At 43.8% G+C, this 23,289-nt stretch overlaps 1 long non-coding RNA gene across 1 annotated transcript in view; it reads right to left on the bottom strand.

Annotated features, from left to right (window-relative positions):
* Positions 1-6,216: 6,216 nt before the first annotated feature.
* LOC115476712 overlaps positions 6,217-23,289 on the bottom strand; it is a 29,722-nt gene continuing 12,649 nt past the window's right edge. The window contains exon 2 of the long non-coding RNA XR_003943223.1: positions 6,217-7,038. This is a non-coding gene — a long non-coding RNA (uncharacterized LOC115476712). The remainder of the gene's footprint in view (positions 7,039-23,289) is intronic.

The raw sequence follows: 23,289 nt of genomic DNA, 5'->3' as shown, positions 1-23,289 counted from the left end.
TTAATCTTGTCAGGAGTATAATACCATCCCCTTAAAACTTTAAATGCATTCTCTTTAATCAGTACACATATAGATGCTTTTTTCACCTCCATGCACACCGACTTCCATTCATTCATACTTAGTTCACATCTCAAATCCACCTCCCACGCCCTCATGTACGGGAACTTAACAAAAGTGTTTCCTCTAAGGAAGCGATAAAGGAGCGTTATTCTCCCCCCTACCTTTCCCAAGGATTCCCACAAGTTCTCAAAGTGTTCAGTGTCATCCAGATCCTCATGTAACCACCCCTAAGAAGATATGTAGTGCTTAATCTGGAAGTAAGGGAATAGATCAGAAGAAAGCCCATACCTTTCCCACAACTCCTCAAAAGAGCGCATTTCCCCCACATCCAAAAAATCCCTAAAACGCACAATACCTCTGCATGCCCAACCCAAAAAAGTTGCATGCCTCCTTCCCACCAAAAACCCCGGGTCTTGAACAACATGTGCAAGTGACAAAGGACCGTTCGTACCCCACATCCTGTTTAAAAAAAAAAAAACACAACGATAACAGATATAAACGGATTAGAGGTCAATCGCCCATACGCCCGACTGGGAAGAGAGGCCCACAGTACCGCGTCTAGGAAGTAATCTGTCACAAAATGTTGCTCCAAATGAGTATTAGGAGACTTCGCTCCCTCCAGTGATGGACTAGCTTTAACTGCGCCACCCAATAATACCATAATAAATTGGGCATACCTCTCCAACCGAACTCCATGGGACCCCACATTACTTTTTTAGCCAGCTTTGACTGGCGACCTCCCCAAACAAAGCCAGAAACTTCATACTGAAGCTTCAAAAGCTCCGATCTCGGCACTAATAGGAGTAAAGATTGAAACAAAAACAATAAACGAGGCAGTAAATTCATCTTTACCGCCAAAATTTTGCCCCACCATGACAGCCATCCCTCTTTTCAGCCCGCCAGTTCCCTACGTAACTGCTGCAACAAAGGGGTATAATTCAATGCATATAGTTTAGATAAATCTTTAGGCAGTGGCGTGCTGGTAAATGTTTAACAATAGACTCTCTCCCCGGTCCACCTCTGCACCCCCCCCCCCCCGTCCACCTCTGTGCCCCCACTCCAAATTGCAGAGCTGGCTATAGCTGGGAAGAGAGCCCGGGGGGGGGGGGGGGGGGCAGTGCATTACTCTCTACAGGAAAAAAAAATTAAATGCTCCCAGGTTCCAATCTAATTCATGTTTAATGTGGGATAAAATACCATAAGTAAATAAATATAAACTTTTAACATTGAGCACCTCATTCTCAAAGTGAGCATATTCCAAACACTATAATGAAAACAAAATGATTTTTTCCTTTGATGTCTGGTGATTTTGTTTTTCTGATCATGCTGGCCCAGTATCTGATTCTGCTTCTATCTGTCCTCTTAACTCCATTTCCAGGACTTCCTTTCCATTTATTTCTTTACTTTCCTCCTTTCTTCTTCATTTCTTGCCCTACATCCATAAGTAAAAGCTGGGTTCTCCGCAGACTTGACTGTCAGTGGATCCAGCTTCTGCCTATTTTCTTCATCCATGTGCAGTTTTTCTCCTCTCATCTCCTTCCTGCCCTCCGTCCATGTCCAGCATTTCTTCTCTCCTTTCCCTCTCCTCCATGTCCAGCATTCTCCTCTCCCTCCATTCATGTTCATCTCACTTCTTCTCTTCCCTCCATCCATGCCCAGCATTTCTTCTCTCCCTTCCCCTCCATCCATGTGCATCTCTTTCCTGTCTTCCCTCCCCTCCATCCATGTCCAGAATTTCTCCTGCCTTCCCCTCCATGTCCTGAAACTCTCCTCTCCCCTGCCCTCCATTATCCATGCCCAGCAACCCTTTCTCCCCTCCATCCACCCATGTCCAGCAACTCTCCTCTCCCCTGCCCTCCATCCACCCATGTCCAGCAACTCCCCTCTCCTCTACCCTCTGTCCATATCCAGCAATTCTTCTCTCCCATCCATGTCCAGCAATTTCTCCCTCTCCCTGGGCTCTGCCCTCCATGTCCAGCGATTCTCCTTTGCCCCATCCATGTGCACCTGCCTGCCCTCTTCTCCCATCAACGTCCCCCTTTTGTTCCTGTCACCCTGTGTGGTTTAAATCCTTTATTTACCTCCAACACAGCGGCTGTATCAGTGAAAGCCTTGCCCGTCTCTAGCCTTCTCTTCATTCCCTCTCAGTGTCCCATCCTCGCGGAAAGAGGAAATGACGGAGGTAAATAAAAGATTTAAAACCCCCCAGGGGGGCGCGGGTGCAGGCAAACGAGGGCTGTGGGAAGTGAGGTAAGCGGCAGTAAGCAAGGCTTGTGGCGCCCTCCAGACATGCTTACCCTGCTTACCGGGTTGTGCCGGACCTGGAGAGCTGGCTTGCTGTGCAGAACAACCGGCTCGCAAGATGTTAAAAAATTTAACTGGCTCTTGTTAGCCGGCTCCAGCACACCACTGCCTGCGAGGCACTCATTACCATTTATTAAGCACATTCTTATTCCTGCTTATACTTAACATTACCCTTATTCCTCCAAGTTCTCCCAAATTCCATTAAACAAGTAGAGGCAAGCTCTTTGAAACCTGCCTCCTTCCAGTGTACCCTCCTAACAGATTCTGGCAAACAACTGCAGCCACTACAGTTAAAAACAGAGGGGCCTCTTGAAGGGGTCAGAAATTTTTTTTATATATTGCCTTTCTGTGGTACCACCAAAGCAATTTACATTTATTATATGCAGGTCCTTTCTCTTTGGGGCAATGAAGGGTTAAGTGAGTTGCACAGGATCATAAGGAGCCACAGTGGGAATTGAATCTAGTTTCCCAGACCAGTCCACTGCACTAACCATTAAGCTATTTCTTCAGTCTACTGGCTAGACCCACGTTGATCTGCCTTGCAGAACTGGGGTACAGAATGGAAGATGTTCTTGTATCCTTTCTTATCGATCACCATAGAAACTGGGCAGGGGATCCACCTCGATACTAGTGTTGCTGTTGAGAGTATCAAAGCTAGAATATTAAGTGAAGTTCAACTGGAGGTAGGGATATCCCTATGCAAATGGTGAGTTAACAGAAAACTCTTTTACTATAGAAAAAATATATATGAGAAATGCTGAACGAGGGATGGATAGGAGAGGGGAGGGGTATTAATAACCAGGGACACCCCACTCTATATCAGTGCAGCCTACCATTAAGCATAAGAATAGCCATACTGGGTCAGACCAATGGTCCATCTAACCCAGAATCCTGTTTCCAACAGTAGCCAAGCCAGGTCACAAGTACCTGGCAGAAACCCAAATAGTGAAGTCTCAAAGATATTTCTCATAGGCAGTGTAAATATGTTCTGGTCAATATTCAATCTGCGGTGGTCAGCGTTCTTTTAAACATGGGCAGAATTAGTTTCAAATAGTCAGTCCTGGACCATGTTCTGGCAACTGCATTACATAGCTATTTCAGTGATGTTAGCTGTTGGAGCTTATATAGATCCTGGCTGAATACTGACCAGGACTCATGTTACAAAAAACAAAATGCTGATTCCCCCTGAAAATACCCCCTCAAATCACTCCTGAAAGAAGGCTGCACCCACCTTCAAAGGGGTGAAAGTGGGGAGCAATGGAGGGAGCCCGCCCACATTCACAGTGGTGCCCAGTTTAGCTTGACATCAAAGGAGCTCTTTTACTAAGCTGCGTTAGGTGCTAATGCACACCTAACACAGCTTAAAATGGCAGGACACGGTCAGGTATCCTGCATATTTCCAAATTATTGCGCACTAATCCGGGTGCTAAAAAAAATTATTTTGTGAGCGAGAGAGAGGTTGTTGCTGTGCTAAGCAGCACATCCACATTAGTGTGAGCTAACTGGTTAGCGCAGTAATACTGGGTGAGCCCTTACCACCTAAAAAATGGGTTGTAGTAAGGACTCACATAGTAATTTTTTGGTGATGTCAGTGTGCTAATAGCAACGTTAATGCATGAGAATTAATACAAAAATAGAAAACCGGCCATTTTACAGCTATGGTAAAAACTGCATTAGGAAAACCCACAAGAGGGTGTGCTAAGGCCACTTTTAGCCACAGTTTAGTACAAGGACCACAAAGATACGACAGCCTTTTTTCTGGCATAACTTTATGCACTAACCTTACCAGTTAACGGTCTGAATATCAGCGCTAACCAGCCAGGGCCATGCTCCACCCGATCTTTGCCCCTGGCCCACTCCTAACCTTGCTGGTTACGAGCTGGCCGTTTAGCGGCAATATTCACTGTCACTGTCCGGTTAAGTGCTGATGAATATTACTAGTTAGCCTCCACCAAGCGATTTAAGCAGGAACCTCTCTTGGCCATTTCTATTGCTTTGAATATCAGATGGGGAATTTCTTGCCGATTTCTCCTTATATTTTTTATTTTAGTTACATTTGTACCCCGCGCTTTCCCACTCATGGCAGGCTCAATGCGGCTTACATATTGTCAGGATCACTCGCTGTATCCTCACCACTCCTTCACAGTCTCTGCCTCCTCGGCATCGCACATCATCCACTCCCAGGGTTAAAGGTCTGCAATCAATGTCTCCGGAATACAGAAGATTCACTAGAAGTGCTTTATTAGCTCCTTAATACCGCTATTCTTCTTTAAGTCTTCCTAGACCTTCTCCTCTACCCGGTATAGTCCAACTTTTAAACACAATTCAATTTAGCACTGCTTTTCAACACAGTTTAGCTTAGCACTGCCTTTCAACACAGCTCAGCTTAGCACTGCTTTCACTTCAGTTCTTAACTCACTTTAGGAGCCCTCCAGCAGTACTTCCATTCCTCCTCATTCTCCCTTTCTTCCACCTCCTCCAGTTCCATTCTCTCCTCCCCTTGCTCTCCATCTAGGGGTTCCTCCCCTCCCACATCTGATTCCATTTCCCAATCAATCCCCGGCTCCTCCCTTTCTTGCATAGAATCCTCTCCCTTCACCTGATCCCTCTGCTGTTGCTGCACTGCCTTCTGGATCTTGTAGTTTCTTAGTTCCTGGTTTCTCTGATGTTGCCCTGCCTTCTGGGCTTTGTAGTTTCTTAGTTCCGAATTTCTCTGGTGCTGCACTGCCTTCTGGTCTTTGTAGTTGCTTTGCTCCTCACAATATACAGGTACAATGGTCAGTACTCTCAGTGGAGAAGGGTAGTTAGTGGGGTCCTGCAGGGTTCTGTGCTGGGACCGCTGCTTTTTAACATTTTTATACATGACATAGAGATGGGAGTAATTAGTGAGGTAATTAAATTCACAGATGACACAAAATTATTCAGGGTATATAATATGGAGTGTGTTGAGAAATAAACTAAAGCTAAAACTCTCTCTACTTTTTTTCTTGCTTTCTTTCTGTAATATTTCCTCTAACTGATAAGTTCCTCATAATAAAGAACACTTATTTATTAGGATTTATTTATTGCCTTTTGAAGAAATTCACCTGAGGTGGTGTACAGGAAGAACAATCTAGACAGTCAACAAACAGTTAAAGCAGTAAAAATATTCAAATAACAATACATAGAATATCATAGTATGCTACTTACAATATTGACACAATACAATGTCTTAACAGACTAGGCAAGTTCTTTGTGATATGTGAGGGAAGTAGCCTGGCAGACTGAACCAGAAAATTGAGGGATTCATTTGACATTATTCTCTACCTCCTTCCCCAAACTCCTCAGTTAACCTACCGGCACACCACATGAAGAGAACCATTTGTACAGTGTCTACTCACATTCTCTGAGAAACTTTGCAGGGTGGTAGATCTGCTTCAGAGAATATTTATTACTAATTTGTACATCACTGTTACAAGGTTTGGGGTAGGACTTTCTAAAGGCATTTTCTGCAGGCAGATGTGTGTTTATCCATGGAGATAGCTCATTTGAATATTCCCTTCGCTTCTCTGTAGGAAGAAGTGCCCAAGGAAGGGCAGTAGGGCTGAAAACAGACCAGCAACGTTTGTGTGAGGAATTTAATTGCCCCACGTGCAAATGTAAGTACCCATAGCTCCCACCAAGGAAGGGATTTTCAAAGAGACTCCATGGACAGTTTCACTTGCAAATCAGGTTGTAGGCCAGCAGATATCTGCAAATCTAAAGCTCCATGTGAAGGCTCAAAATCTGTCCTTTTATTAGCTGTTTCTCACCCCCTCCTTGTATTGACATATCTGCCATATGTTTGTAGAATACTGTGATCTAAGCTGTGTTGGGAATAAAGAGTGCACATTTACAAACTGCAAGAAATGTTATATAAGCATTTTTTTCTAAAAAACATTTTATTTATAGTATGGCTGAACACTAAGAGTTCAATTTTCAAAAAGCAAAATCTAATTTCTTAAATGTGGGTAGATTTTCAGCAAAATTTATACCTATAACTACTCAACTGAAAAATGTTCCTAAATTTAAGAATGTACAATTCCTTTTTACACAGCTGCGGTAAGAACGAATTAGTGCTTACCACAGCTTCAAATGGTATACTACTGGTACAATGCGATATCCCATGGTAATTTTTGCATGTGCATGTGTACACTGCGTGCTAAAATATTTTTTCAAATTTTTCACACAATGGGCGCTTCTATACAAATCTATTTGTTCACGCAGATTGCTAAATTACCGCAGGACACTTCAGCATGTCCCACAGTAAGCACACTTTAGTGCTTACGACAGCTTAGTAAAAGGACCCCTAAGAGTAATACATGCTGGGAATGTGTAGAAGGTGATCATTTACTAACAGTAGTATAAGAATGCAAACCCAAGAAACTAGTGAGTGAAGATGTGAAGGAAAATGCCCTGAGAGAAGCTTCATCAGCAGGAACCCAGTGAGGATTGGAAGAGGCCATTAGAGGAGGAGCCTCATCAGGTGGAGTCCAGCGACGGCAGGAACAAGGAGGCTGTAGTGAAGGCAGATGGCATTGCTGCATTCAAGCAAGTTGACTTTTACTGAACCTCCTTCGAATAATACATTTTGTGAGGAGCTGCAGATATTTTCTGAAGCACATCCTCGCAGAGCATACTTGATTTTACTGGAACCTGGATAGAGAATATCAGCTTAAATCAGTACATATGCAATTCTTATCAACATACCTTGTCTGTTAACATCATGCTGGGGGCTGGGGAATAGTTCAGTACCAGTTAGGAGGAAGTGCGAAAGAGGCCTTGTGAGACTCAATAGTGAAGAGAAGGAATAGGTAGAAGCTGATGAGGATAAAACAAAATTGCTTGAGTATTTTGTTGTGTTCACAGATGAAGGGCAAGGGAATAGGACCACAGAAAACATACACAAATAGGAATAGAACTGAACTAGACATGGAAAGATTTTCAGAAGACTGTGTTCATGGGAATCTAGCTAAACTAAAGGTAGACAAAGTGATGGGGCCAGATGAGATACATCTCAGAGTACTGAAGAAACTTAAGAAAGTTCTGATGGCTCTGTTGTCTGATCTTTTCAATGATTCTTTAGAGTAGACCTGGATGACTCAAGATGGTCAGATGTGGGCCTTCTCCATAAAAAGTGAAAGGAAGGAGGAAGTTGAGTACTAGAAGGCAGTTTTTCTGACCTCTGTGTTGAGAAAATTAATGGAAATGCTTCTAAAATGGAGAACAGTGCGATTTCTGGAATCCAATGGATTGCAGGACCTGAGGCAGTATGGTTTTACTACAGGTAGGTCTTGTCAGATGAATCTGATTAATTTCTTTGACTGGATGACTACAGAGTTGAATTGAGGAACAGCTCTACATATGGTGTACATCGATTGCAGCAAACCCTTTGACACAGTTCTGCATTTACAAATTATAAATAAACGGTGCCCTCACTATGAGCTCTAAAGTGATTGACTGGATTATAAACTGGTTGAGTAGGAGGCAACAAAGTGAAATGGCAAATATCTGTAAGCAATATGACATAAGGGCTGTCTGGTAAGATCTGCCTCTTTAGGGATGATACCAAAATTTGCAATAGGGTAGACAAATTAGATGGAATGCCCATCATTCCACATTGCAATCACACCTTCAGTACTGTGTGCAATTCTGGTCACTGTATCTTAAAAAAAGATATAGCAGAATTAGAAAACGTTCAAAGAAGGGTGACCAAAATGATTTAGGGGAATGAAACTCCTCTCATATGAGGAAAGGCTTAAGAAATTACGATGCTTCAGCTTGGAAAAGATGGCTGAATGGGGAGATGATAGAGGTCTACAAAATACTTAGTGGTGTAGAATAGGTAAACATAAATTGATTTTTACTCTTTTAAAAAGTACAAAAACTAGGAGACACTCAAGAAAGATACATGGTTCTACTTTTAAAATGAACAGTAGGAAATATTTTTTACTCAATGAATAGTTAAGTCAGAGGATGTGGTATCAGCAGTTAGTGTATCTAGGTTTAAAAAAAAGGAAAATTCCATAGTCTGCTATTGAGATAGACATGGGGGAAGCCACTGCTTGACCCTGGAATCAGTATCATTACTAGTTGGGATTCTGTCAGGTATTTGTGACCTGAATTGGCCATTGCTGGAAGCAGGATACTGCGCTAGATGGACCAATGGTCTGACCCAGTATGACTATTCTTATGTTCTCTTGATAAGATGAGGAGGGATCACAGAATGTGGTTCCTATCGACCGATCTCTCTACTTAATACTGATGTAAAATTTCTGGCAAAGATTATGACAGATCGCTTGAGTAGGGTACTCCCACAGATTATCCATACCAATCAATCTGGATTTGTGCCCAGATGCCAGGTGGCGGATAATATTAGACGAACTATTAATATACTTTTGGGGGGGGGGGCGCAGGTACAGGGGGAGTCATTAGCCCTGCTGACTAAGGATGCTGAGAAGGCATTCAATAGGGTCGAGTGGCCGTATTTATGGGAAGTGTTCATGAGTTTCGGCCCCAAGTTTCTAGGTTGGTTGCAGTGTCTCTATGATGTTCCTGTAGCTCGCATTAAGATTAATGGAGGGTACACAATTCTCCATTATGAGGGGGACCAGACAGGAGTGCCCACTTTCTCCTCTGTTATTTGCATTGTCCATTGAACCATTGGCACAATGGGTTCAATCTCTGCCCGACATAAAAGGGGTTCAGATAGGGGGAACGGAGAACAAGATAGCTTTATTAGCCGATGATATACTGTTTTATGTGAGAGCACCCCAGTTGACCCTGCCTATAAGAATCCGGGAACTGAATTTTAAGAAAATGTCGGGATTTAAAGTTAATTATGACAAATCAGAATTTATGGGCATTACCATTCCAGAGGGGGAGGAAGCAAGGTTGTTACAGTCTTTTGTCTTTTGTAGGGCGCGGATCAGTTTTCAATGTTTGGGTATACAGATACCCAAAGATTTGTCTAAATTATTTGTATTGAATTATACCCCCTTATTCCACCAGCTTCGCCGAGACTTGAATACTTGGAAGAATGGGTGGTTATCATGGTGGGGTCGGATCTCGGCAGTTAAAATAAACCTGCTGCCACGGTTGATGTTCTTGTTTCAAGCTCTTCCACTAGTGGTACCGAGGACGGAACTCATGCAACTCCAGTCAGCAATTTCTAGCTTTATATGGGGAAGGTGCCCTTCTAGATTGGCTAAGAAGGTGATGTGGGAGCTGGGGGGAAGGGGAATGCCTAACTTAAGTGTGGTATTATTGGGCTGCGCAATTAAAACTTATATCTGGTTGGAGTCAGGGGGGCAGATGGTTACGACCTCCCTAGAACAACATTTTGTGAAGGATCCACTTTCCGTGTGGAGCCTTTTAATAAGTAAGTTGAGGGGCTCATGTGTCCCCTCCTCATTTGCTCATGTTACTCAAGAGCCAGGTTTTTCAGCAGGCCTTGGACAGGCTATTTTTGTTGATTGGGCCCAACGTGGTCTTATTAAATTTCGAGATTTCTTAGATGTTGGGGAAATGCGCTCCTTTGAGGAAGTTCAGGAGTCTCATGGGTTACCCCCTACAGATCTGTTTTTGTACTTACAAGTAAAGCACTACATCTCTACTCAGGGGTGGCTGAGGGTTGACCTGGATGAAACTGAGCATTTAGAAAATCTATGGGCCTCATTGGGGATGCTTAAGAGAACCATTACTCATTTATACAATTTTATACGGGGAAATGACTTCTCTAAGCATTCTTATATGTGGGCGTGGGAAAAAGATCTGGGGTGTGAACAGAGTATGAACGAATGGAAGGCGATATGCCTGGAGGTGTAAAAAGTTTCCATCTGTGTTCTGATTAAGGAAAATGCATTTAAAGTATTAATTAACCTCTCCGTTTTAATCTGCACTGGCTCCCCATTGTAGACCGTGTTACCTACAAAATCTGCTCATTGACTCACAAGATAATATATGGGGAAGCCCCTGCCTACAAGCTAGATATGATAGATCTACCATCAAGAAATGCTTCGGAGACTGCTTGATCCTACCTTAATCTACATTACCCAAGCTGCAAGTCTGTTAAATACAAACTGCTCTTTTCATCTTCTTTCTCCTACGTCAGTCCAAAGACTTGGAACGTCCTACCAAGACATCTAAAGGTGATTGACAACCACCAGCTATTCAAGAAATCCTTAAAAACATTTTTATTCGAGAAAGCTTATCCCCCCAAATAATGCTGTCTCCACCTTTCTCACATTGCCTATACCCGTTTATCCAACGTGTGCTATCCTTATGTTCTTTCCCGTCCTTCTGACTTTTGTGTCATTACCCTCCTTGCATTGTAACCTTTTGTAATATTGTAAGCCACATTGAGCTCGCTCTATTGGGAAAATGTGGGGTATAAATGTACCAAAAATAAATAAATAAATTATATGGTACTATACACCAGATAGGATAAGAGCTATGTATCCTGGGTCCACTGATCTGTGTTGAACATGTGGCACAGACATGGGCACTTTTTTCCATATCTGGTGGACATGTGGGCAGCTTCAAAGGTTCTGGCAGGGAGTTACACAATGTCTGTCCTAGAGAGTTGCACGGGGACAGAAATCCAACCCGTCCCCGCCCGTCCCTGCTGGAATCTTACCCGTCCCCACCCATCCCCACTGGAATCTTACCCATGCCCACCCATCCCCGCAAAAATTTAAACCATCCCAACCCGTCCCCACCCGTCCCCGCAAGAATTTAACCCATCCCCACCCATCCCCGTAAGAATTTAATAGTACATAAAAGAAAGTTCCAGTCAGCTCCCTCAGTCTCTTTCTGGATTTGAGCCACAGCACTGTAGGCAAGGAAGGAATGGACGTTGGAACTTGGAACACTCTGGTGCGCACATGTAAGATTTGTCTCTGATTCACTGGCAGTGTGTGCTGAGAGGCCGCCACATGCAAGCGCCAGTAGGTCAGGTGACATCTGATTCTCGTGCCTGTGTCAGAGCTGAGGTCTGTGCACCAGCCTGGGAGCAAAGAGGATTAATAGTAACATAGTAAGTGACAGCAAATAGACCTGAACGGTCCATCCACTCTGCCCAATAGTCTCACTCATGATCAATTCATCATTAAATCAACGAGTGTGATATTATATACTTGATTATGGTTTTTCTTTCGTGTTTCTGGAACAAAGACCACAGAAGTCTATCTGGCCCCATCCTTATGTTCCAACTGCTGGAGTTGCCATCGAAGCCCACTCCAGCCTATTCATGTTCTCATTTGTGGGACACAGACCGTAAAAGTCTGTCCAGCACTGTCCTCATGTTCCAGCCACTGAAGTTGCTAAGCCCTTTCCAGCCCATCCTACACCAGATTGCCATGTATGAGACACAGACCATACAAGTCTGCCAGGTATCAGCTCTAGTTAATCACAGCCAGAGTCGCCATCTAAGTGTCACTTGACATATCCACACACATGCAGCCATTTAAGGTTAGCTTTTATATAACCTCCATTTTCTAATTAGAGATCCTCTGTGTTCATCCCACACCTTTTTGAATTCCGTCATCATTTGTGACTCTACCACCTCCTTAATGGAAGACTTTCCACATTTATGCTGTTAAAGCAAGGAAGAAGGAGGAGGAGGAGACAGCACTCAAATAAATTGGTATTTGGTAGATGAGAGGCTGGTGCAGGTGCAGCTTACACTTCCACGGGAAGCCCACAGAACTGGTTCCATCCCCACGGGAACCCCGCAGGAACTGCCACCGTCCCCGCAGGAACCCCGCAGAACTGCTTCCATCCCCATGGGAACCCCGCAGGAACTGCCTCCGTCCCCGCGGGATTCCCGCGGGGACGGAAGCCGTGCAGCTCTCTAGTCTGTCCTCACTCCTCGATATTGTGTTTCCTTGTGATCCTAAATGGGGCAATCGTAGAGGCCCGAAATGGCAGTGTCGCCTCAAAAGGTTATGCTTAGCTTCAATGAAAAGTATCATAGTTGCCCACTAGAAGCAAGACAGAGGACCAATACTAGCTAGCTGGTTTTTGAAAACCAAACTTTTGGGGGATCTGGAGAAATTAATGGACCGCAGACGGGGGTGATATGATTCTACTGCTGAAGAATGGTGCATCTGAATCTGCCACTGAGGGGTACTTAAGGGTGTGGGGAGGGGTGGGTCATGGTTCAGTTGGATTCCTAGACCACCAGGGATGCCTATGGGGGGTGGGAGGGGGGGTTCTTGGTGAAGCATTTAGTTTCCTTTGGGATGAAGGGGAAGGGATTTGGAATTTTTTTTTTTTTTTGGGGGGGGGGGGGGGGGGGGGTTGGGAAGGAGGGGGCTTTGGTCCCTTGAGGGTGGGGTCAGGAGAGAAGAGGTGTATTGGAATCAAGGGTGCGTGGAAGTACCTGCTTCCCTTATATGGGTCACAGCCGATATTCGAGTTCAATTTTGTTTTCTGGCAGGGAACACTCCTTAATTAGGGCAGTACTAACTGCTTCCACTGCGAAGAGTGATATGGCATTGGATTTCTTGTCTGCCTGTTTCATTATTGATTACTGTTCCAAGCAGGTTGTCTACTATTTCTATTACTTCTCAAGCATGGATAAGATTTACCAGTCGTCAGATTTTACCTTTGTCTTCTTCATGTTAAGGTGCAAGCCCATTTGAGACTGTGTTCCTGATCCTGACAATCAGATGTTTCAGATTGTCTTCACTTTCAATCAGTAACAGGGTATCACCAGATGGCGAAGGTTGTTGAAGAGACTTCTACCAATTTTCACACATTGGGTTTCTTCATACAGTCTGGCTTCTTTTATGATTTGTTCTGCATACAGATTGAACAGGTAAGCAGAAAGTATACAGCCTTGTTGTACACCTTTGCCAATTTTAAACTATTCTGTTTCTCCTTGTTCTGTGCAAACTATTGTTTTTTTGATCAATGTAAATGTTGTGCATGAGAACTAGCAGGTGTTCTGGTGTACCATGCTTTATAATGTGACCGAAAGTCTTGCTGTATTCTTTCTTTTCAATAATCCATCTCCCATTCTTAATTATGTCTCTTGTTCTTTAACCTTTCCTGAACCGTTTGATCTTCATGCAGCTCTTTATCCAGGCAGAGTTGGTATGTGGAGTCAAAGCAACTGTGCAATAATTTACACACTCAATTATCTCTTTTATCCAGTATTGGTGGTTAGCGTAGATCTTTTTCCAGTCAGACAGCCATGATCATGCCTTCCAAATTTCCTCGTAGAACTTTGTAAGTATTTTAATACATGCCTCTGATTACTGTAATACTTCATTGGGAGTGCCATTAACACCCGGTACTTTGTTCTTCAATAAAGCTTTCAGTACTGCTTTGAATTTTTTCTTTCATGAACAATGGTTCCTGATTAGTGTAAGGTACAGGTTGAAACAACTGTAGCTCCACTTGATCTTTATGGTATAATGGCTCAGTGTATTCTTTCTGAATTTTCTTGATATTCTCAACATCAATCAACATGAACAGTACAGTAGAGAAGGTAAAGTACTTCTGTGCACGAAAGAAGGGGATCATATCTGATTATCTAAAGGTGCCTAAACAGGTAGAAAAGGTGACAGTAAAAGCCAGAAGGATACTTGGACACACAGGGAGAGGAATAGCCAGCATGAAAAAGAAGGCGCTATGCAGGCATGTCTCTTATTTTATGTAATTTTAGTTTTATTGCGGTCTTTTTGGCCTCTATGCTGCAAACCATCTGGAGCTATAGGTTGTGGTGGTATAGAAAAATTATGTCTGTTGTTGTTGATGCGAGCTCAACTTATTTCCAATACAATGTTGAAAGCCAAACAGGAAACTACAATCCACACCACAAAAGAAAATGCATGTAGACAAAACTTAACCTTCATCCCTCTTTTTCCTTTTGGCCTCAATATACTACTACTCGGAAACATAGAAAATGACAGCAGATACAGACCATATGCTTATCCATACCATCAACGATCTTTTCCTCTCTGCCACAGAGATCCTTTGTGCTTGGCCCATGGCTTCTTGAAATTGGATACATCTTCATCTCCCACCACCTCCACTGGGAGGTAGTTCCATGTATCCACCTCCCTTTCTATAAATATTTCCTTAGATTACCTTCTAGAGCGAGATTCACCTCCTGTGCATTTATGAAAAGGCTTAACAACGTTAGCAGTATATCAAGTTTAATAAACGATAAATGATTTAAATGTCTATTGTATCTCCCCTCTCCTGCCTTTCTTCCAAAATATACATATTGATATCTTTAAGTTTGTCCCCATAGCTTTATGATGAAGACCACTGACTCCATCCTGCTTATATCACTCGGGAAGTGCGGTCTTACTCACAGTACTCTAAATGTGGTCTTATACAGAGGCACTGCGGTTTTCTGTTTGGCTATCAGCATTGTAGTTGAAAGAAGTACAGCTAGAATCAACAACAACACAGAAAGTTTCTATAGCTGTGAATAGTTTACAACATAGAGGTCAAATAGACCTCATTAGAACTTAAATATTACATAAAATAAAAAAGAATAATAATAATGCAGATGGCATTTTTTGGCTGTTTAATATTGTTTTTCCAAAATAATTTATGCAATCCATAGATTGTTTGTTTCTCACAGTTAGTTGCCAAACCAAAAGTTTGTATTTTGTTAAATTTTTGTTGTACTAGGGTCACGTGATGTCGTGCTGAAGGAGCAGACATTGGTGAGTGAGGCTCCTGGTCCCAACCGCCAATCCTGCCTTATATAGCAATTGAAAATAAATGCCCCACAAATAAAAAGTGGAGGGAACGACAGAGGAACACCTAGCGCGCCTGGAGGGAGTTCAAATCTGCGCTGATGACCGCACGAACGACTCGCAGAGACAAAGACATGCTACCTAAGAGCAGTGGCGTACCTAGGGTAGTTGACACCCGGGGCCGGTTATTTTTTAACACCCCCCCCCCAAATGCAGTACTAGGCATGCCGAGAATAAAAAACACTCAGGACCTATAGAGCAATTCTACCATACCATAAGCAGTCATTTCTACGAGTCACACAAGGAAAAGGAAAGCATCTTAAACACTACAGTGAGCACTAGAACATCAATTCACCTATTGTAAAACGAAACCAGACAGAATAGTACAGATCGTAGATCCTGCACAGTCAATGCCAACTGAAAGCCATGTCTTTTTCACAAACACAGATACACCCTAATCCACTATAGAATAAGTAATCATAAACTTTCTATTTAGACAAAAATTAAACTGAACCCCCAATGCCAGACTCTGCATACAATGCAACACCACAGAAACTGTCCCCTAGTACTGTGCAAAATATAAAGACAGCAGATGTAAATTTGAAAAAAACTAACAAGTACCAATCACCACTTTACAAATTAACAAATAGAAATAAAACAAATATAGAAAGTAAAATAATACCATTTTATTGGACTAATACATTTAGCTTTCAGAGGCCAAAACCTCCGTCCTCGGGTCAGTACAGTATAGTGCTGTTACAGTATCCTATCCTGACCTGAGGAAGGGGGTTTTGTTCTCCGAGAGTTAGTCAAAATGTATTAAAATTAGTCCAATAAAAAGATTACCTTATTTAGATGTTCTATTATAAACATTTAACACATCTACAATACTTTATCCTAAAGCAAAAAAATAAAAAAAAATATTTTATTTACACTTTGTTGTCTCTGGTTTCTGCTTTCCTCATCTTCTTTTCACCATCTTCCTTCCATCCAGCATCTGTCTTCACTCTCTCTCTCTCTGCCATCCAGTGTCTGCCCTCTCTGCCGTCCCTTCCATCCACTGCCTGCCCTTTCTCTCTGCCCCCTCAATCCACCATTTGCCCTCCCTCTCCCATCCATCTAGGGTCTGCCCTCCCTCTCGCTCCCCCTTCCATCTAGGATCTGTCCCCTCTCTCTGCCCCTTTTTTCAGCCCCCAGTTCCAGCCCCCTTCTCCCCTCTGAACACCCCCACCCCAGTCCCCTTCTCCCCTCCCCTTCTCCTGTCTGAGACCCCACCACAGTCCCCTTCTCCCCTCCCCTGTCTGAGACCCCCACCCCAATCCCCTTCTCCCCTCCCCTGTCTGAGATCCCCACCCCAGTCCCCTTCTTCCCTCCCCTTTTCCCCTCTGAACACCCCCACCTCAGTCCCCTTCTCCCCTCTGAGATCCCCACCCCAGTCCCCTTCTCCCCTCCCCTCCCCTCCCCTGTCTGAGATCCCCACCCCAGTCCCCTTCTCCCCTCTGAACACCCCCACCCCAGTCCCCTTCTCCCCTCCCCTTCCCCGTCTGAGACCCCCACCCCAGTCCCCTTCTCCCCTCCCCTTTTCCCCTCTGAACACCCCCCCCCCAGTCCCCTTCTCCCCTCCCCTTCCCTTCTCCCCTCTGAGATCCCCACCCCAGTCCCCTTCTCCCCTCTGAACACCCCCACCCGAGTCCCTTTCGCCCCTCTCCTTCCCACCTCAGTCCCGTTAAAACCGGCGAAGCAGCGTCGCAGGCAGCGCCTCGTGCCCTGCTTGTAAAAAAAAAAATCAAATCTCCTTCCTTCTCCTCGTCTTTACGTCGACTCGGGCCTTCCAATCAAAGGCCCGAGTCGACGTCAAGATGAGGAGGAGAAGGAAGGAGATTTGATTTTTTTTTTTTACAAGCAGGGCGCGAGGCGCTGCCTGCGACGCTGCTTCGCCGGTTTTTTTTAATGTGCGGCGCCGTGGGAACGGCCACGGGAGGCGGCGGGAGCGGAGCACCCCCCACCCACTGGCACCTGGGGCGGACCGCCCCCACCGCCCCCCCCTTGGTACGCCACTGCCTAAGAGCGGATCCAAGATGGCGGCGGGCAATGGTGAAGGCCCGACTTCGGTGAGCTCCGCATGGGTGGCCGAGATTGTTGCGGAGGTCACCCATGCAATAGATGCCACGTTGGACAAGAAGCTGCAAACTTTGTCTGCCAAGCTTGATAATGTAGATGGTAACGTAGAGGCACTCAAAGGAGAGTTTTCGGCATGTACGCAGCGGGTTTCCGACTTAGAAGACAAAGTGAAACAGTTGGAGACACTGACAGAGAAGCTGCAAAACAAAATGCGAGACCTAGAAGACAAAGCAGATGATATGGAAAATCGATCCCGAAGGGGAAATTTAAGACTTGTAGGTTTACCCGAGTCCCTCCCAGAAGCTGATCTGGGTAAGTTTTTGGAAGAATGGCTGACAAATACTTTAAGGCTATCACAGACTATGGGGCCCCTTCGAATTGAACGAGCACACAGGCTGGGGCCTTGTAGGGCACCAGATGAAAGACCCAGGGTGGTCATTTGATGCCCACCCTGCCCACAAGATGGATATCTTGCGGACCATCAAAGCGAAGGGGCCTCTAAAATATGAAAACAAAACTGTACTATGTTTTCAGGACTTTTCAACGCGAGTGTCAGGTATGCGGAAAGCGTATGCATCTATATGTACAGAGCTGCATAAGCGCCATATACAATTTGCGTTAATGTACCCAGCCCGATTAAAGGTGTTCCAGGAGGGTAAAGCGCAATTTCATGACACTCCAGAATCCGCCAGGCTGTTTCTTCAGGGGCTGCCTGGGAGTGCTGCCAGTACAAGTCGCTAGCCATAATGCATCCAATTAAAACTGAGAGATACTCGATGGAACTCTAAATTGAGAACTGAGGATGTTAAAAAGGAAGTAGAACTGTGACAATGATTGTGTACTAGTTGGGAGAAACAATAATATTGGGCATGGATTCCTGTACCCGGAATATAGAGCATGGAAGGACAGATACTTTATCGGGTGGATTACGGATGATTACAAAGAGCTGCAAGACAGATTTTATATAAAATCTCTGGATACTCACGCAGGCATACATGGAGATACAGACTGTGGATGTACAAGTTTGAATGGAGAATTATGAAAACTGTGGCAGGAGGACCCAATTGGAGAGAGAAGGGACAAAAGCTAAATAGAAGGGACGCTATGTTAAAGAAGTGTAACATACTTGTGTTACCTGAAAAGGATATGAAACAGGGGTAGGAGATCCTACATGACAGATATGCATAATTTGGCTGGCATGGCTAAAGGTGGGAAGACCTGGTATTCGTATAGAAATCTGTATGGGGGGCACTCGCAGATAGATCCTGCTTTGCTCTTGATGGGCAGATTGGGACTAGAAGGGCAGAGGTGGGGGGGGGGGGAGAGGCGGGACTGGGAGATCATTCACACGGGCCTTGTCCATAATATACAATGGATAGATATGGGAGAGAGGGAAGGGATATAGGGGATATCCAGGGGCGGGAACTAAGAGGGAGGGTAATAATTGAACATGGCTCACCCGAAAGTGGGAGTGTTGTGAGGGGGAGGAGGGGAGGGAAGGGGGGGGGGGGAAGTAAGTCGTCCGTCTTTCTGTAATGATGTGCTGCATGTTGTAGTGTTTTGTGTCCTTTTCTGTTATGGGGGGAGATGGGGGGAGAACTTGTGGAGGAGGAGGGGTCCGGGGGCTGCTGGCTGGGACGGCCCTAGACCACCCCTAGTAATATGGTATGGAAACAAGTTCACAATGGATGAGATAATGGGAAGCTGCTAAAGTTTGTTTCCTGGAACATTAGTGGAGTGTCCTCACCAATTAAAAGGAAAAAAATAATGCGGGATTTGAACAGACATGGGGCAGACATTGCATTTTTACAAGAGACTCACCTATCAACGGTGGAACATCTCAAATTTGGCTGTTGGTGGGTGGGTCAGGTAGCGGAGGTATCAGCAATAGGAAAGAAGGCGGGACTGCTGATATTAATACGGAAGGGTTTAGATGTAGTTATACAACAGACGTGGAAAGATCCGCAAGGCAGATATTTGATATTGAAAGTATTACTTAATAAATTACCTGTGTTGTTTTGCAATATATATGGACCCAATACATACAACCAAAAATGGGTGAGGAGATTAATTGGTAAAGTAACCAGTTTGGGGGAAATGCCACTGATAATGGGAGGGGACTTCAACATGGTGCATGATCTAACTCAGGATAAATCCAGGGAGCCCCTAAAAGCTAGTAATAATCCAGATAAAGGTATTGCATTGCTCTGCGCTAGATTAGAACTGATAGATGTATGGAGGATTTTACACCCCACTGAACGGGACTACACGCATTTATCTAGAGCCCATGGTACACAGTCTAGAATAGACTATTGGTTGATATCTAGAGAGATGTTTTCACGGGTAGGGGAGGCAGGGATTGGGCCATATAGCATATCGGACTATGCATTTGTATGGTATACATTAGAGTTTGGAGAGCGCAGAGATCAGCAATATGTATGACACTTCCCACAGAAATTATATCGAGACCCCCAATTTAGAGATCATATTCTGAAAAAATGGGAAGAATACCAATACCACAATGAAGAATATAAACAACAACCGATACTATATTGGGAAGCAGCAAAAGCTGTATTGAGAGGGGAGATAATAGCGTACTGCTCCTTCCAAAAGAAAATGCGAGATAGGGAAATCATACGTCTAGAAAAGCAGGTGAGAGTCACTAGAATTCAATATGGGAGACATCCTACCTCCAAGAGCCGTGCTCTCCTACTGACACTCCAGACTAGTTTAAATGAGCTCCTTCATGAAAGGGCAATGAAGTCCATTAAATATTATCAATATCAGCTCTTTTTACATAGTAATAAAGCGGGCAAACTCATGTCGAGGTTGATAAGACAGGCAGGAGGCTCAAGAGTTATTACCCAAATAGAGAAAGCAGAAGGGGGATTAGTGAGAACTGATACAGAAATAGCTGAAGTGTTCAGTAGATATTATCAACAATTGTATGGCAGGACCCCAGAGGAACCCATGGATGGAAACATGTATTTGGATAATTTAACTCTGCCGAAGTTAGGAGAGAGGGAAGTTAGCGAACTGAATAGAGACATCACAGTAGAAGAAGTGGAACTGGCCGTTAAGCAAAATGCGCTCTACAAGGCACCAGGGCCAGACGGTTTTAGAGCGGAATTTTATAAATTGCTATCTCCTTTGATTTTGCAGACATTACAAGCATATTTCACACAATTTGTAATAGATGGCAATATACCGCAATCACTTCAGCTGGCCCAGATAGTGTTGCTACTAAAATCAGGGAGAGACTCCAAAAAACCATCATCTTATAGGCCAATTTCGCTGTTGAACGTTGAAATGAAATTATATGCAAAGATTCTGGCCAACAGACTGGCTAAAGTGCTGCCTCAGTTGATCCTAGAACAGCAAGTGGGATTTGTGGCAGGCCGCACTGTAGCACACAATATGAGACAAATAATGTTGCCCATGGAATATGTGGAAACAGCGAAAATACCATCTTTACTGGTCAGTTTTGACGCTGAAAAAGCATTTGACCGTGTACATTGGAAATTTATGTTTACGGTCCTTAGGAGATATGGCTTTTCGGGATTCTTTTTAGAAGCCCTGAAGGTGCTATATAGATCTCCCAGAGCTAGGATTCAGGTGAATGGAGTACTGTCGCCTGAATTTAACATATATCGCGGGACTAGACAGGGGTGTCCCTTATCACCTATGCTCTTTATATTGACGATGGACCCTCTGCTTAGAGAAATTATGAGCAATGCAGAAATTAAAGGAGTGGAGATAGGGAAGCAGGTATTTAAAATCTCTGCATTTGCTGATGACTTATTAGTACATGTGGTAGACCCCCAGGTGTCCTTCCCAACGCTAATGGAGTGTTTCGAGGAATATGGTGAATATTCTGGGTTTAAATTGAATTTAGATAAATCCATTGCCATGCCTATGGAACACGCCATGAGAGCGGGTTGGCTGGGATCTTTTCCAGTAAAATGGGAATACAACTCGTTTAGATATTTGGGAATTCAACTATCGAGGTGCACTATGAATTTATATAGAACAAATATAGATACCCTATTAGAACACTGTAGAGGGACTTTAGCACATTGGCAGCAGTTACCTATTTCATTATATGGCAGAGTTCAATTGTTCAATATGGTGCTTTTTCCGAAATGGCTATACATTATACAATTACTACCTTTTAAAATATTGAAGAAGGATCTAAAGAAATTCCAGAGGCTGATCTCTTGTTTCTGTTGGGCGGGGAAAAAACCACGCATGCAGTTTAAATATTTGATAGGAGCGTGGAAATACGGTGGAGAAGGCATTCCAGATCTATCCTTATATAACTATGCATGCTTATTCCGACATCTAGGGGATTGGATCTTGGGAGAGGAAAAATATACGCCTAGAGAATTTGAGGCTGCATATTATTCCCTATGGCATATCAACTCGTTATTACACTGCTCACAAGCATCCCTGCCAGAAAGGCTAAGACAGAGTAGATTGCTCAGAGCAATGAGAGAGACGTGGAAATTTTTGACAACATTGCTGGGGGGACGGGGAGATATATCAGATCAGCTCCCAATAAGGGGAAATGTTAATTTCCTGCCAGGGAATGACAATATCAGCTTTGCTCGATGGGCAGTAGAAGGACTTACCCTAGTACAACATGTGATAGATGAGGAAGGTAAATTATATACATGGGGAGCTCTGCTGGAAGCTGGGAAAGTCGAGCACAAAGATTTGATGGCCTACCTGCAATTAAGACATTACGTAAGGACTTTGGAGAGAGAGGCCTTGGTACTGTCCCTGGGAACAAAAATAAGGGGGTTCTTTGATAAATTTCAAGAGGGTGAACTTTCGATATCAGGGTTACATAAGGCAATACAGAGGGACTCTAAGGAGAGGACATTTGGGAACCTTGTCGCCAGATGGACTCCAGAAATAGCAGGGAGATTGAACCCTTTGAAGCTAATAAAGAGAATTCTAGAGATCTCGATTAATGCAACCTTGAGGGAATGTCAATTTCGTGTTATTCATAGGGCATATTTCACACAGGAGAGATTGTTTAAAATAGGGGCAGTAGATTCGCCCATATGTCAAAAATGCAAACAAGGGACTAATTCTTTTTTTCACTCCTTATGGGAATGCTCTCAAACTAAGATTTTTTGGAAGGAGGTACTTGGATATCTAGCAAAGTTAACTGGGTGTGTAGTTTTGCTTTCATCAAGGGCCGTACTGTTAGACTATTATGAAGATTATCATATAGAGAATAAAGCATACACGCTACTGTTACGGAAGGCAGAGATTCTGTGGAAGAAAGTGATTTTAGGAGTGTGGGTGGGAGATGAAACACCGTCTTTTTGGGTGTGGAGAAATAAGTTTCATGCCCTAATGACTTTTGAGCATAGGTATGCTAAACGCACGCCCAAGAGGCTGAAACAATTTCATGAAGTGTGGGGAATGTACATGAACTCTCTTCCACACAGGGCGAGAAGTCTGCTGCTAAATGCGGGTTGAGAACTGTAGGGTTAGAGAGGGGACACTCCAGGGAGATCAGTGATTTGTACAGGGTGGGGGGATGGTTCCCCCCTTTGTTTTCTGATCATTGTCTTCCTCCTCTCCCCCCCTTACGCTTGATATATTTACATATAAATACCTGCAATGGGGTGGTTTTTTTTTTTTTTTGTGTGTGTGTCTGTGTGTTTTGGACTCGTATTTGTCTGTGATCTGGTTTCAGATGAAGATTGCTGTTGAGAGATGGCGACTGGGCGGGATTGGGAAGGAGGGAAGGGGAATAATTGGGAATGCAGAGGATGCTAAGTTGAAATTTCATTGGACATATCACAAAATAGAGGTATATTGATGGGGACTTCAAGCACATATCCATATTGTTTTAATTGTCCCTTAGAACCCACAATGTAATCACTAATTGTTCAGCTTCTGGGATAACGATAAGGTAGGGTGGGAGATAGGAGATTGAAGATAGGATCGGGTTGTGTGCACGTGTTACCATATAGTTATGACTGAGGGTGGTCACAGCCACAGACTTGACAACTCCCTTTCTGTTGGGTGTAGTGTACGCCAAACA

This window comes from Microcaecilia unicolor, chromosome 8 (assembly GCF_901765095.1).
Source record: "Microcaecilia unicolor chromosome 8, aMicUni1.1, whole genome shotgun sequence".
Lineage (NCBI taxonomy): Eukaryota > Metazoa > Chordata > Amphibia > Gymnophiona > Siphonopidae > Microcaecilia > Microcaecilia unicolor.
This window is presented reverse-complemented; position numbering and strand designations above follow the sequence as displayed.